General features: G+C 39.7%; 1 long non-coding RNA gene across 5 annotated transcripts in view; it reads right to left on the reverse strand.

The window, feature by feature from the left end:
- Positions 1-16451, reverse strand: part of LOC149127834 (uncharacterized) — a 182932-nt gene that overhangs the window by 97722 nt on the left and 68759 nt on the right. For 4 of the 5 annotated variants that reach the window (XR_016229080.1, XR_016229082.1, XR_016229084.1 and 1 more), the window contains exon 2: positions 15612-15775. This is a non-coding gene — a long non-coding RNA (uncharacterized LOC149127834). Of the gene's footprint in view, positions 1-14934; positions 15375-15611; positions 15776-16451 lie in introns of those variants that run through there. The other variant, XR_016229081.1, reaches the window with a different exon arrangement.

Genomic DNA, 16451 nt, shown 5'->3' on the forward strand with positions numbered 1-16451 from the left:
AATAGCTACAAAAACAATCAAATACCTTGGAATAAACTTAACCAAGGACGTTAAAGATCTCTACGATGAAAATTACAAAACCTTAAAGAAAGAAATAGAAGAGGATACCAAAAAATGGAAAAATCTTCCATGCTCATGGATTGGAAGAATCAACATCATCAAAATGTCCATTCTCCCAAAAGCAATTTATAGATTCAATGCAATCCCAATCAAGATACCAAAGACATTCTTCGCAGATCTAGAAAAAATGATGCTGAAATTCATATGGAGGCACAAGAGACCTCGAATAGCTAAAGCAATCTTGTACAACAAAAACAAAGCCGGAGGCATCACAATACCAGATTTCAGGACATACTACAGGGCAGTTGTAATCAAAACAGCATGGTACTGGTACAGAAACAGATGGATAGACCAATGGAACAGAATTGAAACACCAGAAATCAACCCAAACATCTACAGCCAACTTATATTTGATCAAGGATCTAAAACTAATTCCTGGAGCAAGGACAGTCTATTCAATAAATGGTGCTGGGAAAACTGGATTTCCACGTGCAGAAGCATGAAGCAAGACCCCTACCTTACACCTTACACAAAAATCCACTCAACGTGGATTAAAGACCTAAATCTACGTCCTGACACCATTAAGTTATTAGAGAACATTGGAGAAACCCTTCAAGATATTGGCACAGGCAAAGAATTTCTGGAAAAGACCCGGGAGGTACAGACAATCAAAGCCAAAATCAACTATTGGGATTGCATCAAATTGAGAAGTTTCTGTACTGCAAAAGAAACAGTCAGGAGAGTGAAGAGACAACCGACAGAATGGGAAAAAATATTTGCAAACTATGCAACAGATAAAGGGTTAATAACCAGAATCTACAAAGAGATCAAGAAACTCCACAAAAACAAAACCAACAACCCACTTAAGAGATGGGCCAAGGACTTCAATAGACATTTTTCAAAAGAGGAAATCCAAATGGCCAACAGGCACATGAAAAAATGTTCAAGGTCACTAGCAATCAGGGAAATGCAAATCAAAAGCACAATGAGGTTTCACCTCACCCCGGTTAGAATGGCTCACATACAGAAATCTACCAACAACAGATGCTGGAGAGGATGTGGGGAAAAAGGGACACTAACCCACTGTTGGTGGGAATGCAAACTGGTCAAGCCACTATGGAAATCAGTCTGGAGATTCCTCAGAAACCTGAATATAACCCTACCGTTCGACCCAGCCATCCCACTCCTTGGAATTTACCCAAAGGAGTTTAAATTGATAAACAAAAAAGCGGTCTGCACCCTAATGTTTATTGCAGCACAATTCACAATAGCCAAGACCTGGAACCAACCTAAATGCCCATCAATGGTAGACTGGATAAAGAAATTATGGGATATGTATTCTTTAGAATACTATACCGCAGTAAGAAACAACGAAATCCAGTCATTTGCAACAAAATGGAGGAATCTGGAACACATCATGCTGAGTGAAGTAAGCCAGTCCCAAAGGGACAACTACCATATGTTCTCCCTGATCGGTGACAACTGACTGAACACCAAAAAGGAAACCTCCTGAAGTGAAATGGACACTATGAGAAATGGTGACTTGATCAGCATAGCCCTGACTGCTAATGGACAACTTAATACATTATCCCTCATAGTATTTTTTTTTGTCTGTTCTACTTAATATGACTGGTTTAATTCTGTAATTATCACACAGTTATTCTTAAGTGTTGAAAATTAACTGAAATGTGATCCCTGTTAAACATAAAAGTGGGAATAAGAGAGGGAAGAGATGTATAATTTGGGGCATGCTCGGGCTGACTTGCCCCAATTGGTAGAGTTGGAAACATACTAGGGGATTCCAATTCAATCCCATCAAGGTGGCATGTGCCAATGCCATCTCACTATTCCAAGTGATCAATTTCAGTTCACAATTGATCATAATGAAAGGACTAAGAGTCAAAGGGAGCACATAAACAAGTCTAGTATCTGCTAACACCAACCGATAGAATAAATAAAGGGGAGAGTGATCCAACATGGGAAGTGAGATACTCAGCAGACTCATAGAATGGCGGATGTCCTAAATAGCACTCTGGCCTCAGAATCAGCCCTAAAGGCACTCGGATCTGGCTGAAAAGCCCATGAGAGTATTTCAGGCATGGAAAGCCAAGACACTCTGGCAAAAAGATCTCTGTGAGTGAGATCCCAGTGGAAAGAACAGGTCTTCAAAGAGGGAGGTGCCTTTCTCTGAAGGGAGGAGAGAACCTCCACTTTGACTATGACCTTGTCTAAACAAGATAAGAGTCGGAGAACTCAAGGGGCTTCCATAGCCTTGGAAACTCATAACTGGTGCATAGGGAGATTACTGATGCCATAAACAGGAGTGTCAATTTGTAAAGTCAACAACAGGAGTCACTGTGCACTTACTCCTCACGTAGGATCTCTGTCCTTAATGTGCTGTACACTGAGGCTTAATGCTATAACGAGTACTCAAACAGTATATTTCACTTTGTGTTTCTATGGGGGTGCAAACTGTTGAAATCTTTACTTAATGTACACTAAACTGATCTTCTGTTAAAAAAAAAAAAAAAAAAAAAAGAAAAGAAACTATCAATTCCCAACTTGACTCTCACTGGGATTAAACATGACAATAGGTCTGATCTGATTTCATCATCATTTAAAAAAAAAATCATCTATTATTTTTCACTTTATGTTTCTGTGTGGGAACAAACTGTTGAAATCCTTACTTAAGGTATACTAAGCTGATCTTCTGTATACTAAGATAATCGAAAATGAATCTTGATGTGAATGGAAGGGGAGAGGGAGTGGGAAAGGGGAGGGTGGTGGGTGGGAGGGACGGTATGGGGGGGAAAGCCATTGTAACCCATGAGACGTACTTTGGAAATTTATATTCATTAAATAAAAGATAAAAAAAAAATAACTATATTTTATGTATGAGACATAAAGACTTTAAAATACCTAAAAGGTAATCTATAGAAGTGAAATTGACACTTTGAAATGCAATCGCTTTAAACAGCCCTTGTTTTGACTGTTGAGGAACAATTTTTTTTCATACTATTTGTTGAACTCTTTATCTAGTGCAGGACTAATCTTATGTCTATAAAGTTACTTGAAAATAGATCTTAGTAAAAAATAAGAATGGAAATAGGAGAGGGAGGAGGAAGAAGAATGGGAGTATGGGTGGGAGGGAGGGTAGGGTGAAAAGAATCATTATGTTCCTAAATTTGTATTTATAAAATGCATGAAATTTGTATGCCTTAAATAAAATTTAAAGAAAAAAAGACTTTAAATAATCTCTCCAAAGTCTAAAAACCCATTAATAACAGGACTAAGTATACTGACTCTTTGGGCAGAATACGGTCCAAGGAAGGCATCATGTGTACCCTCACTGAATCATGCAGAGTTGCACAACCAGAATCCTGGAGAACACCACAGAGTCCTGAGACTGGTCTGTGCAGCAAGGGGCAGAACAATTCTTCTGAATAATTTACTCAGGCATTGAAAAATCTTCACTAAGCACTTCCTCCTTTCTTTTTGCCAGGCACTGTGCTGTGTCCTAGAGACTCACTGGTGAGCAAACCTTGACTCTATGCCCACCCTTAGAAGTGTGCTGTAACTAGAACAGCCATTGTGGAAGACAGTATGGAGATATCTGAGAAACCTGAAAATAGATATACCATATGATCCAGCTATCCCAATCCTGAGAATTTACCCAAACAAAATGAAACCAATATGAAGCTGGTGCTGTGGCATAGCGGCCCCTGCAACCACATGGGAAACCTGGAAGAAGCTCCTGGTTCCTGGCTTCGGATCAGCGCAGCTTCGGATCAGCGCAGCTCCGGCCATTGCAGCCATCTGGGGAGCAAACCAGCAGATGGAAGACTTCTCTCTCTCTCTACCTCTCTATCTCCCCCCCCCCACCTCTCTCTCTACCTCTCTCTTTCTCTCTCTCCCTCTCTCTCTTTTTCTCTCTCTCTCTCCCCCACTCCCTCTGTGTATGTGTGTGTGTGTGTGTAACTGTGACTTTCAAGTAAAATAAATAAATCTTTAAAAGAAAATGAAATCAACAGATGAAATAGTTAACTGGACCGCCATGTTCATTGCAGCTCAATTCACAATAGTTCTATCTTTCTCAACAAAATGGATGCAAATGGAAACCCCTATGGTTAGTGAAATAAACCAGTTCTGAAAAGACAAATATGTTTTCTCTGATCTGTGATAACCAATAGAGCACCAAAAATGTAATATGTAGGAGTGAAATTGACATTTTGAGCTTCATTGATTGTCTACAGTCCTTGTTGAGGGACAGTATTTTTTATTCTTACTATTTGTTAAACTCATTACTTAGTGTAGAGTTAATCTTATGAGTATAAAGTGAACTTAAGATAGATATTTGTAAGAAAAAAAAAGAGTAGGAACAGAAGAGGGAGGAGGAAGAAGGATAGGAAATACCACTGTGCTCCTAAATCTATAAATATGAAATATATAAAATACCATAAATAGATTTTTAAAAGAAATAATAAATTTTTTTTAAAAAAAGAAAGGTTCTGTAGTGGGGTGGGGGCAGTATACTTGAACCAAATATTCCGCTGCACAGATAGACACATGCAGGGAGGGAATGGTCCCTGGTGCTGTAAGCAAGCACAAAAGGAGGCCCTGGGCTAGGAGAATGGCAGGGAGAACTTTTTGGGGAGCAGTGTTTGAGGTCAGATGTCAGAAGTAGTTGGAATCACTGAAATAGAGAGAAGAAACTATGTTCTAGGCAGAGGATCCAGAATGTGCAAAAGCTTTGTATCTGGGGAAAAGTAAAGAGAATAAAGGGATGGAATGAAAACCCATGTGGGGCCAATGCTATGGCTCAGTGGGTTAACACCCTGGCCTGCAGTGGCCATATGGGCACTGGTTGGAGACCTGGCTGCTCCATTTCCGATCCAGCTCTCTGCTACGGCCTGGGAAAGCAGTAGAAAATGGCCCAAGTGCTTGGGCCCTTATACCCACGTGGGAGACCCGGAAGAAGCTCCTGGCTCCTGGCTTCAGATCAGCACAGCTCCGGCCTTTGCGGCCAATTGGGGAGTGAACCATCTGATGGAAGATCTCTCTCTCTCTCTTTCTCTCTCTCTTTGTCTCTCTCTGCCTCTCCTTCTCTCTGTGTGTAACTCTGCCCTTCAAATAAATAAATAAATCTTTGAAAAAAATCTTTAAAAAAAAAGAAAGAAAGAAAACCAGTGTGACCAGTGCAGAGCAGGCAGTGAAGGAAGAGACCAGATAAAAAAAGGAGCAGATCCGGCAGGGCCCAGAGGCCATTTCTAACATTGTAAACTTTATCCAAAGAGAAATGGGAAGACATTGAACACTTGTAGACCAAGTGCTGAGACCCGAACCAATTGCCCACCCAGAAAAAAAAGCATGTAGCTTATGGTACCATCTGTTGCAGCTGTGGAAGAGCAGATCAGCTCTTTTACTTAGACTACAGCGACACTGACATGACACACTTGACAAACATAGCTGCTCTCCATGATCACCAGCTTAAAAAATTACAGTTCTCTTCCTTCTGAAATGGTCCAAGATGCAAAGAAACACCATTTGGACGAGGGCTAAGAAGACTGATACAGTTTGAGTCTTAGCTGTGCCCCAATCGTGATGGTGAGCACAGTACCCAGCCTCTTATTCTGCACTCTCATATGCAACAGGGCCATTTCCCTCAGGCTGGCAACAGTCCTATGCTCAAGGTGGCAGTAGAGGAAGAATCCTGCAAAATGATAACCCTTGCAATCAAATTTTTAATTATACTCTTTCTCTGGTAATTGAATCAAGCTTTTCATGCAAGCTGAGCTTCAGTTTAGAATTTAACTTGTGGGGAAGTAAAAGTCCTTGAAAGTCCTATGATTCATTGGTAATATAAGAAAATGCCAATGAAATATGAGAAACCCAGAAAGAAATTAAAAGACATTAAAAATCTATTGTCTATCCTGCACTCCAAAGTAATTTTTAAATGGTAATTACACCTTTGAAGAGTATCTAATTAGTATGAAAAAGAACTTTGGATGAATGTAGAGCTCTTCATCTAACTTCAATTGATACACAGCGATAATATTCAAGACTAATTTCCAGAGCTTTTATCGCTTGACTGAACATGGCTCTGTTTCTGGAGTTTCCAAGGACTTTGCGATCTCTTGCTTATCAGAAGCTAAGCAGAGCACCACCATAGGTTGTGGAGGGAAAGCCGAGGAGGTCAAAGTCCCGTTAAGTGCTGTGAAAATTGCAATGAAGTCCAGGCTATCTCAAGCTTATGGTTTGTGGTGAAACAAAGCCTAAAGCCACAAACCACTGAAAAGAAAGTTTCCAGCCCCCTTTCATCTAGATCGTTCCATAGCATCTGGTGTTTCCTCTTGGGGAATGACTGATATCTTGTAAGAGCCATCATCTTCATCCTCATAATCAATAACAAAATTAACTTAGTGCTCACTGTGCTTGGCATTATGTTAAGTGCTATTCCAGTTCAATGATTAGACCTGTAAAATAGTTTTAGACAAAGACATTTGTGGTCACTCTCAAGTAAATGCCCAAATGGTCTAACTACTTATTAAGCAAGATCATTCATTACAAATCTATTAGATTTGCATAAAATATACTCTACTGCCCCATTCTCACAGATACCATGCAACAGCCCTTTGAACTAAGGCTTGTAAGTCGCTTTAATGAGTAACATCAAAATTTTAATGGCCCAGAACTGGGCCACTTACATTTACTACCTAGACAGATGTTGAGTGTTGCTAATGAGAAGATTGTCAGGTACTGGTTTTTATTATGCCCTTCCTTTAAATCCTGTAATTGACACACATGGCATTGTTTAACACTTTTGATCCCTTCCTTAAAAGGGGGGAGGGGGATGGCATAACAGCCAACTCAAGTATTTTTCTTCTGCAAGGTCTTCAAATGTGTTTCTGTCTTGATCTCCCACTGCTCTTCCCTCTGTTCACTGCATTAGAGCTACACTGACCTCCTTGATGTTCCCTGAAAATGCCAAGCTGCTCAGGGCTTTTGCACTTGGGTAACCTCTACTCAGAACACTTTATAAGCAGCAGACACCAAAATGCTACTTGACAGGCAAGAGACATCTTGCGGGGAAAGTCTGTGAGGTAAAATGAGGAGAGATTGAAGGAGGCTGAAGATGGGAAATGAAGTGAAGCAGGAAGTCAGAAAACATAGCCCAAGACTAAGATAATTTTGGCAAAGCTGGTGATAGACTCCTCTTGCCCAGGCTGCCCAACACAGGGGCCCTTCATCTCCTCACAGTTGGTCTGCCTTTGTATCCTGCCACGCTCAGTCACTGGCAAACAGTGACGGACTAGAGCAGCAGCTGGCTGCTTGGCAGTAACCAACAACCACCCACTCCCAGGGGACCATCAGAGGTCTCAGAAGCCCCTTCTCATGGCCATCACAAGCTCCCTTTCCCACCATGGGTGGGAAAATATTTTTCTAGCTAGGACCACTTGGATATTTATAACATCATTTGTGGGCTGTGCAAAACTATTGATTTAAAAATTACCCTCCTATTGTTTTATTAAATTCCTAGTCTCACCTGAGGTGGCCTTGGCAGGAAAAGATGACACGATTTAGAGGCCTGATTCAGCCCACAGACCAGACGCTGCCCACCCACGCACCCATGACCTAGACTTTTCATGGCTGGTTCCCCTACTTCCTTCAGTTTCTATTCAAATATCCCCTCAACGGGATCTGCCCTGACCATCCTGTGTAAATAGCAATCCCTTCACAGTCACTCACCTTCTATTCCATCAAACTCACTTTTCCCTCTTTGGTTGTGCTCCCTAACAGGTATAACACAGATACAAGTTGACATAGTATATTATCTCCCTTCAGTAGAGTGTGAGCTCTGTGAAGCCAAGGACTTTGTTCTGACATGTCTCAGCACCTAAAAGGGTACTTGACACCTGGTTAGTGTTGACATATACTTGTTACACGAATGAAAAAATTGAATAGGTAAGCATGTATTGCACATCTACTATGCACTAAGCACTGATCATACATACAAATAAAGTAGAAGATTCCTTCTCTTTCATTTCATGAATAAATGTCTAACAGTCAAGGACTTGGAAAGTCAGTGTGGTACACAGACTCAAAGAGGCCCCTCAATCAGCTGGTATCCATGCCCTTGTGTAATCTCCTCCCTTTGAGTTAGGCTGGCACAGTGACTTATTTCTCCTCAACATCTTCATTTACAGATGAGGAAAACAATCCACAAAGGGACCACATTTCTTAAACTAAAAATCAGCTCATCTGAAGTACTTCTGTCAGGGTTCATGGCAAGCTGGCCGATGTACATGAAATCACCACAACTTCATTTTTTACAACACACACACACACACACACACACACACACACACTATGCAGGGTCATTTGATGCTTAGGAATCTAAGTAGCTGATCCCATTTTCTATCACAGTAGGGAACAGCCAAAGAATTATTTCATTTTTAAGAATATCATCTTTTGGGGCCAGCGATATAATGCCCTGACCTGAAGCACTGGCATCCCATATGGGAGCCAGTTCGAGACCCAGCTGCTCCACTTCCAATCCAGCTCTATGCTATGACCTGGAAAAGCAGTTCAAGATGTCCCAAATCCTTGGGCCCCTGCACATACGTGGGAAACCTGGAAGAAGTTCCTGGCCCCTGGCTTCAGATCTGGTCGTTGCGGCCAATTGAGGAATGAACCATTGGATGCAGGACCTCTCTCTCTCTCTCCGCCTCTCTCCCCTCTCTGTTTAACTCTGACTTTCAAATAAATAAATAAACCTTTAAAAAAAGAATATCATCTTTTATTTTATAAACAATTTGAAAACTTCAGTAAATTATTAAAAATTATTTTCAGTAGTTCCATAATTCTGAAATTATTAGTCGTAATATTTTGATGGTTTATTTATAGTCAGTCCATGTGCATATATGAAAGCTCTTCAAGAAACTAATTAAAAGTGCATATTATGGATCAGACACTGTGGTGCAGTGTGCAAAGCTACCGCCTATGACTTTGGTATCCCATAACAGAGGACCAGTTCAAATTTCTGCTGTTCCACCTCAAATCCAGCTCACTGCTAATGTGCCTTGGAAAGCAATGGAAAATGGTCCAAGTTCTTGGGCCTCTGCTATCCATCTAAGAGAACCAAGAAGCTCCTGGCTCCTGGCTTCAACCTGGCCCAGGCTCTGCCATTGTGGCCATTCGGGGAGTGGACCAACAAATGGTAGATTTCTTTCTCTCTCCTTCTCCCTCCCTCTTTGTCAGTCTGACTTTCAAATAAATCTTTTTAACAAATGTATATTATGTAGAAACTAAGCAGTTTTCAAAGTTACTTTGCACCTAAACACTTACCTTTTAATTTTAACTTTTTGAAGTACCCTCATATTTAAATACATTTTGATTGATTCACATAATGGGAAGAATACGATATACTTGATTTTGTATTTTTATTTTCATGTACAATATATCAAATTAAAAGTTAAAGTCATATGTCACAGAATGAAGATATTGTTCCTACTAATAAAAAGTATGATGAATACTTTTCATATCCTTTTGAAATGTGATATTTATGACTGCATGATATCTGGTTGTAAAATATGACCTCTATTTTCCTATTGAAGTAAGGAAGGCAATTAATATATTAGTACGTATTAAATCTATTTTTAATCTGATTCATTTTTATTAACACATTAACAGTGTATTATATGTGTTCATTTCTGTTGCAGTCTGCCACCCTGCTTCCAGAAAGGCTGACACAGGTGTTTGCAAATGTGTGTGTCAATGCACTCTCAACAACACTGAGTAGTGAATCTCTACCAACTTGGTAGGCAATATATTTGTATCTCGTGATTTTCATTTCCATCTCTTATCATTTATGCATTTTAATGGCTTTATTGAAGTATAACTGATATACAAAAAAAACTGCACAAAGATGGTACTTCAAGAAGTTTATAGGAAGATGAAATTAAAAGATGTCTCAGCAGTGCATGGAACCTTCTCTAGGATTGATCACATACTAGGCCATAAAGCAAGTCTCAGCAAATTTAAAAGAATTAGAATCATACCATGCAGCTTCTCAGACCACAGTGGGATGAAGCTGGAAATTAGCAACTCAGGAAACCCCAGAAAGTATGCAAACACATGGAGACTGAACAACATGCTCCTGAATGAACACTGGGTCATTCAAGAAATCAAAAGAGAAATCAAAAACTTTCTGGAAGTAAATGAAGACAACAACACAACATATCAAAACTTATGGGATACAGCAAAAGCAGTATTGAGAGGCAAATTTATAGCAATAGGTGCCTATATCAAGAAATTGGAAAGGTACCAAATAAATGAGCTTTCAGCGCACCTCAAGGACCTAGAAAAACTGCAGCAAACCAAACCCAAATCTAGTAGGAGAAGAGAAATAATTAAAACCAGAGAAGAAATCAACAGGATTGAATCAAGAAAAACATTATAAAAAATCAGCCAAGCGAGAAGCTGGTTTTTTGAAAAAATAAACAAAATTGACACCCTTGACACCCCATTGGCCCAACTAACTAAAAAAAGAAGAGAAAAGACCCAAATCAATAAAATCAGAGATGAAAAAGGAAACGTAACAACAGACACCACAGAAGTAAAAAGAATCATCAGAAATTACTACAAGGACCTGTATGCCAGCAAACAGAAAAACCTATCAGAAATGGATAGATTCCTGGACACATGCAATCTACCTAAATTGAACCAGGAAGACATCGAAAACCTAAATAGACCCATAACTGAGACAGAAATTGAAACAGTAATAAAGGCCCTCCCAACAAAGAAAAGCCCAGGACCAGATGGATTCACTGCTGAATTTTACCAGACATTTAAAGAAGAACTAATCCCATTTCTTCTCAAACTATTCAGAACAATCGAAAAAGATGGAATCCTCCCAAATTCTTTCTATGAAGCCAGCATCACCTTAATCCCTAAGCCAGAGAAAGATGCAGCACTGAAAGAAAATTACAGACCAATATCCCTGATGAACATAGACGCAAAAATCCTCAATAAAATTCTGGCCAATAGAGTACAACAACACATCAGGAAAATCATCCACCCAGACCAAGTGGGATTCATCCCTGGTATGCAGGGATGGTTCAACATTCGCAAATCAATCAATGTGATTCACCACATTAACAGACTGCAGAAGAAAAACCATATGGTTATCTCAATTGATGCAGAGAAAGCATTTGATAAAATTCAACACCCTTTCATGATGAAAACTCTAAGCAAATTGGGTATAGAAGGAACATTCCTCAATATAATCAAAGCAATTTATAAAAAACCCACAGCCAGCATCCTATTGAATGGGGAAAAGTTGGAAGCATTTCCACTGAAATCTGGCACCAGGCAGGGATGCCCACTCTCACCAGTGCTATTTAAGCATAGTTCTGGAAGTTTTAGCCAGAGCCATCAGACAAGAAAAAGAAATCAAAAGAATACAAATCAAGAAGGAAGAAGTCAAACTATCCCTCTTTGCAGACGATATGATTCTGTACTTAGAGGATCCAAAGAACTCTACTAAGAGACTATTGGAACTCATAGAGGAGTTTGGCAAAGTGGCAGGATATAAAATCAATGCACAAAAATCAACAGCCTTTGTATACACAAGCAATGCCATGACTGAGAAAGAACTGCTAAGATCAATCCCATTCACAATAGCTACAAAAACAATCAAATACCTTGGAATAAACTTAACCAAGGACGTTAAAGATCTCTACGATGAAAATTACAAAACCTTAAAGAAAGAAATAGAAGAGGATACCAAAAAATGGAAAAATCTTCCATGCTCATGGATTGGAAGAATCAACATCATCAAAATGTCCATTCTCCCAAAAGCAATTTATAGATTCAATGCAATCCCAATCAAGATACCAAAGACATTCTTTGCAGATCTAGAAAAAATGATGCTGAAATTCATATGGAGGCACAAGAGACCTCGAATAGCTAAAGCAATCTTGTACAACAAAAACAAAGCCGGAGGCATCACAATACCAGATTTCAGGACATACTACAGGGCAGTTGTAATCAAAACAGCATGGTACTGGTACAGAAACAGATGGATAGACCAATGGAACAAAATTGAAACACCAGAAATCAATCCAAACATCTACAGCCAACTTATATTTGATCAAGGATCTAAAACTAATTCCTGGAGCAAGGACAGTCTATTCAATAAATGGTGCTGGGAAAACTGGATTTCCACGTGCAGAAGCATGAAGCAAGACCCCTACCTTACACCTTACACAAAAATCCACTCAACGTGGATTAAAGACCTAAATCTACGTCCTGACACCATTAAGTTATTAGAGAACATTGGAGAAACCCTTCAAGATATTGGCACAGGCAAAGAATTTCTGGAAAAGACCCGGGAGGCACAGACAGTCAAAGCCAAAATCAACTATTGGGATTGCATCAAATTGAGAAGTTTCTGTACTGCAAAAGAAACAATCAGGAGAGTGAAGAGACAACCGACAGAATGGGAAAAAATATTTGCAAACTATGCAACAGATAAAGGGTTAATAACCAGAATCTACAAAGAGATCAAGAAACTCCACAACAACAAAACCAACAACCCACTTAAGAGATGGGCCAAGGACCTCAATAGACATTTTTCAAAAGAGGACATCCAAATGGCCAACAGGCACTTGAAAAAATGTTCAAGGTCACTAGCAATCAGGGAAATGCAAATCAAAAGCACAATGAGGTTTCACCTCACCCCGGTTAGAATGGCTCACATTCAGAAATCTACCAACAACAGATGCTGGCGAGGATGTGGGGAAAAAGGGACACTAACCCACTGTTGGTGGGAATGCAAACTGGTCAAGCCACTATGGAAGTCAGTCTGGAGATTCCTCAGAAACCTGAATATAACCCTACCATTCGACCCAGCCATCCCACTCCTTGGAATTTACCCAAAGGAGTTTAAATTGATAAACAAAAAAGCGGTCTGCACCCTAATGTTTATTGCAGCACAATTCACAATAGCTAAGACCTGGAACCAACCTAAATGCCCATCAATGGTAGACTGGATAAAGAAATTATGGGATATGTACTCTTTAGAATACTATACCGCAGTAAGAAACAACGAAATCCAGTCATTTGCAACAAAATGGAGGAATCTGGAACACATCATGCTGAGTGAAGTAAGCCAGTCCCAAAGGGACAAATACCATATGTTCTCCCTGATCGGTGACATCTGACTGAACACCAAAAAGGAAACCTCCTGAAGTGAAATGGACACTATGAGAAATGGTGACTTGATCAGCATAGCCCTGACTGCTAATGGACAACTTAATACATCATCCCTCATAGTATTTTTTTTGTCTGTTCTACTTAATATGACTGGTTTAATTCTGTAATTATCACACAGTTATTCTTAAGTGTTGAAAATTAACTGAAATGTGATCCCTGTTAAACATAAGAGTGGGAATAAGAGAGGGAAGAGATGTATAATTTGGGGCATGCTCGGGCTGACTTGCCCCAATTGGTAGAGTTGGAAACATACCAGGGGATTCCAGTTCAATCCCATCAAGGTGGCATGTGCCAATGCCATCTCACTATTCCAAGTGATCAATTTCAGTTCACAATTGATCATAATGAAAGGACTAAGAGTCAAAGGGAGCACATAAACAAGTCTAGTATCTGCTAACACTAACCGATGGAATAAAGGGAAGAGTGATCCAACATGGGAAGTGAGATACTCAGCAGACTCATAGAATGGCAGATGTCCTAAATAGCACTCTGGCCTCAGAATCAGCCCTAAAGGCACTCGGATCTGGCTGAAAAGCCCATGAGAGTATTTCAGGCATGGAAAGCCAAGACACTCTGGCAAAAAGATCTCAGTGAGTGAGATCCCAGTGGAAAGAACAGGTCTTCAAATAGGGAGGTGCCTTTCTCTGAAGGGAGGAGAGAACCTCCACTTTGACGATGACCGTGTCTAAACAAGATAAGAGTCGGAGAACTCAAGGGGCTTCCATAGCCTTGGAAACTCATGACTGGTGCATAGGGAGATTACTGATGCCATAAACAGGAGTGTCAATTTGTAAAGTCAACAACAGGAGTCACTGTGCACTTACTCCTCATGTAGGATCTCTGTCCTTAATGTGCTGTACACTGAGGCTTAATGCTATAATGAGTACTCAAACAGTATATTTCACTTTGTGTTTCTATGGGGGTGCAAACGATTGAAATCTTAATGTACACTAAACTGATCTTCTGTAAAAAAAAAAAAAAAATTCCCAACTTGACTCTCGCTGGGATTAAACATGGCAATAGGTCTGATCTGATTTCATCATCATTTAAAAAAAATCATTTATTATTTTTCACTTTATGTTTCGGTGTGGGAGCAAACTGTTGAAATCCTTACTTAAGGTATACTAAGCTGATCTTCTGTATATTAAGATAATCGAAAATGAATCTTGATGTGAATGGAAGGGGAGAGGGAGTGGGAAAGGGGAGGGTTGTGGGTGGGAGGGACGGTATGGGTGGGGGGAAGCCATTGTAACCCATGAGTCGTACTTTGGAAATTTATATTCATTAAATAAAAGATAAAAAAAAAGAAATTAAAAGATGTTTATTTTCATGCAAAAAATTTTAAATATATGCAATTTTCCTACAATAAATATTTCCCATGAACTTTTTTAAGATCCTTCATATTTACTGTTTACAATTTGTTGAGTTTGGATATGTGCACACACCCATGAAATCATTGCTGCAATCAGGTTCATTATTCATCCTTTTGAATCTAGATTTCATTTTTTGTTAACCATTTAACATTTATTTTCTAGTGAAATTTTGAGTCTTACTTGGCCAATTTTGACTATAGAAATGTCAGGGTTTTTTTAATGATTTTATAATAATCAATTATAAATACATGTAAACACACATTTGCATGTACAGTTGAACTCTGCCCGCTCCCTATCCCATACCCCACCTCCAAGTGACATATCCACACATAACTTGTGACTGTGACCTTCTTGGGGCAAAGAAAACCTTACCAATGACATTAAGTCAAGATTCTCAAAATAAAATCATCTTGGATTTTCCAGGTGGACCCTCAATCCGATGTTGTGTCATTATCAGAGAAAAGCAGAGGAACAGTTGAGACAGAGAGAGAAGGCCATGTGAAGACTGAGGTGGCAGAGATTAGGGTGATGCAGCCATAAGCCTAGGAACACCTGGAGACACTACAAGATGGAAGAGACAAGGATGGTTTCTTGCCTAGAGCCTCAGCTGGAGCACAGTCCTGCCAACACCTTAATTTCGGGCTTCAGAGTTCAGGCTCTTTGCTTCTGGAAGTTTGAGAGAATAAATGTATGTTGTTTCAAGCCACTTGATTTATGGTAATTTGTTACTGTAACCCTAAAAAGCAGTGCATGTATATAAGTTTATGTGTGTAATTTTGTGTTTGTCTATCTGGCCATCATGCAACTCAGCGTAATTTAACTTTACTCTTTCACATTCGTGCTTTCTGACCTTAAGACAAGAAAAAGGAGCCTGTACTGTGGCATAGCACATAAAGCAGCTACCTGTAGTGCCGGCATCCCATATGGGTGTCAGTTCGAGACTTGGCTGCTTCACTTCCAATCCAGCTCTCTGCTATGGCCTGGGAAAGCAGCAGAAAGTAGCCCAAGTGGAAGAAACTTCCTGTCTCCTGGCTTCAGACCGGTCCAGCTCCAGCTGTTGCACCCATCTGGGGAGTGAATCAGAGAATGGAAGATTCATGCTCTCTCTTTCTCTCTCTCTCTCTCTCTGCCTCTCTGTAGCCCTTTCAAATAAATAAATAAGCCTTAAAAAATTCTCCCAGAAAGGCTTCTTCTAACTCTTGCTTCTATATAATTTACTTCATTCAATTTTTAAGACATCTAAAAATTAAAATTTACTGTATTTCTTAAGTTAGTTAGTCATTCTTTTTAAGTTTTATTTATTTATTTGAAAGGCAGAGTTACATGTCAGAGACAGACACACATGAAGACAGAGACAGAGATCCTCCACGCACTGGTTCACTCCCCAGTTGTGCACAACAGTGAAGGATGGGCTAGACTGAAATCAGGAACTCCATCTCAATCCCCAACATGGCTGGCAGGAACCCAAGTACTTGAGCCATCATCTGCTGCCTTCCAGGAGCTTTAGCAGGAAGATGTATCAGAAGTAGAGGTGAGACTCGAATCCAAGAAATCGAGTATGAAATGGAAGCATCCTAAGTGATGGTTTAACCCACTGTACCACAATACCTACCCCAACTGGTTCTTCTTGACATAGTAAAGCAACTGCTCTCTGCAGTTTTATTTATCTTGTTCCACTACATTTCACAATCAATCATATTTATGAACTCAAAGAAAAGAAGTGGCCAAGTTGTGCTAATAAAA

Source organism: Oryctolagus cuniculus, chromosome 2 (assembly GCF_051225735.1).
Source record: "Oryctolagus cuniculus isolate XC-2025 breed Fujian yellow rabbit chromosome 2, ASM5122573v1, whole genome shotgun sequence".
In the NCBI taxonomy this organism is placed as follows: domain Eukaryota; kingdom Metazoa; phylum Chordata; class Mammalia; order Lagomorpha; family Leporidae; genus Oryctolagus; species Oryctolagus cuniculus.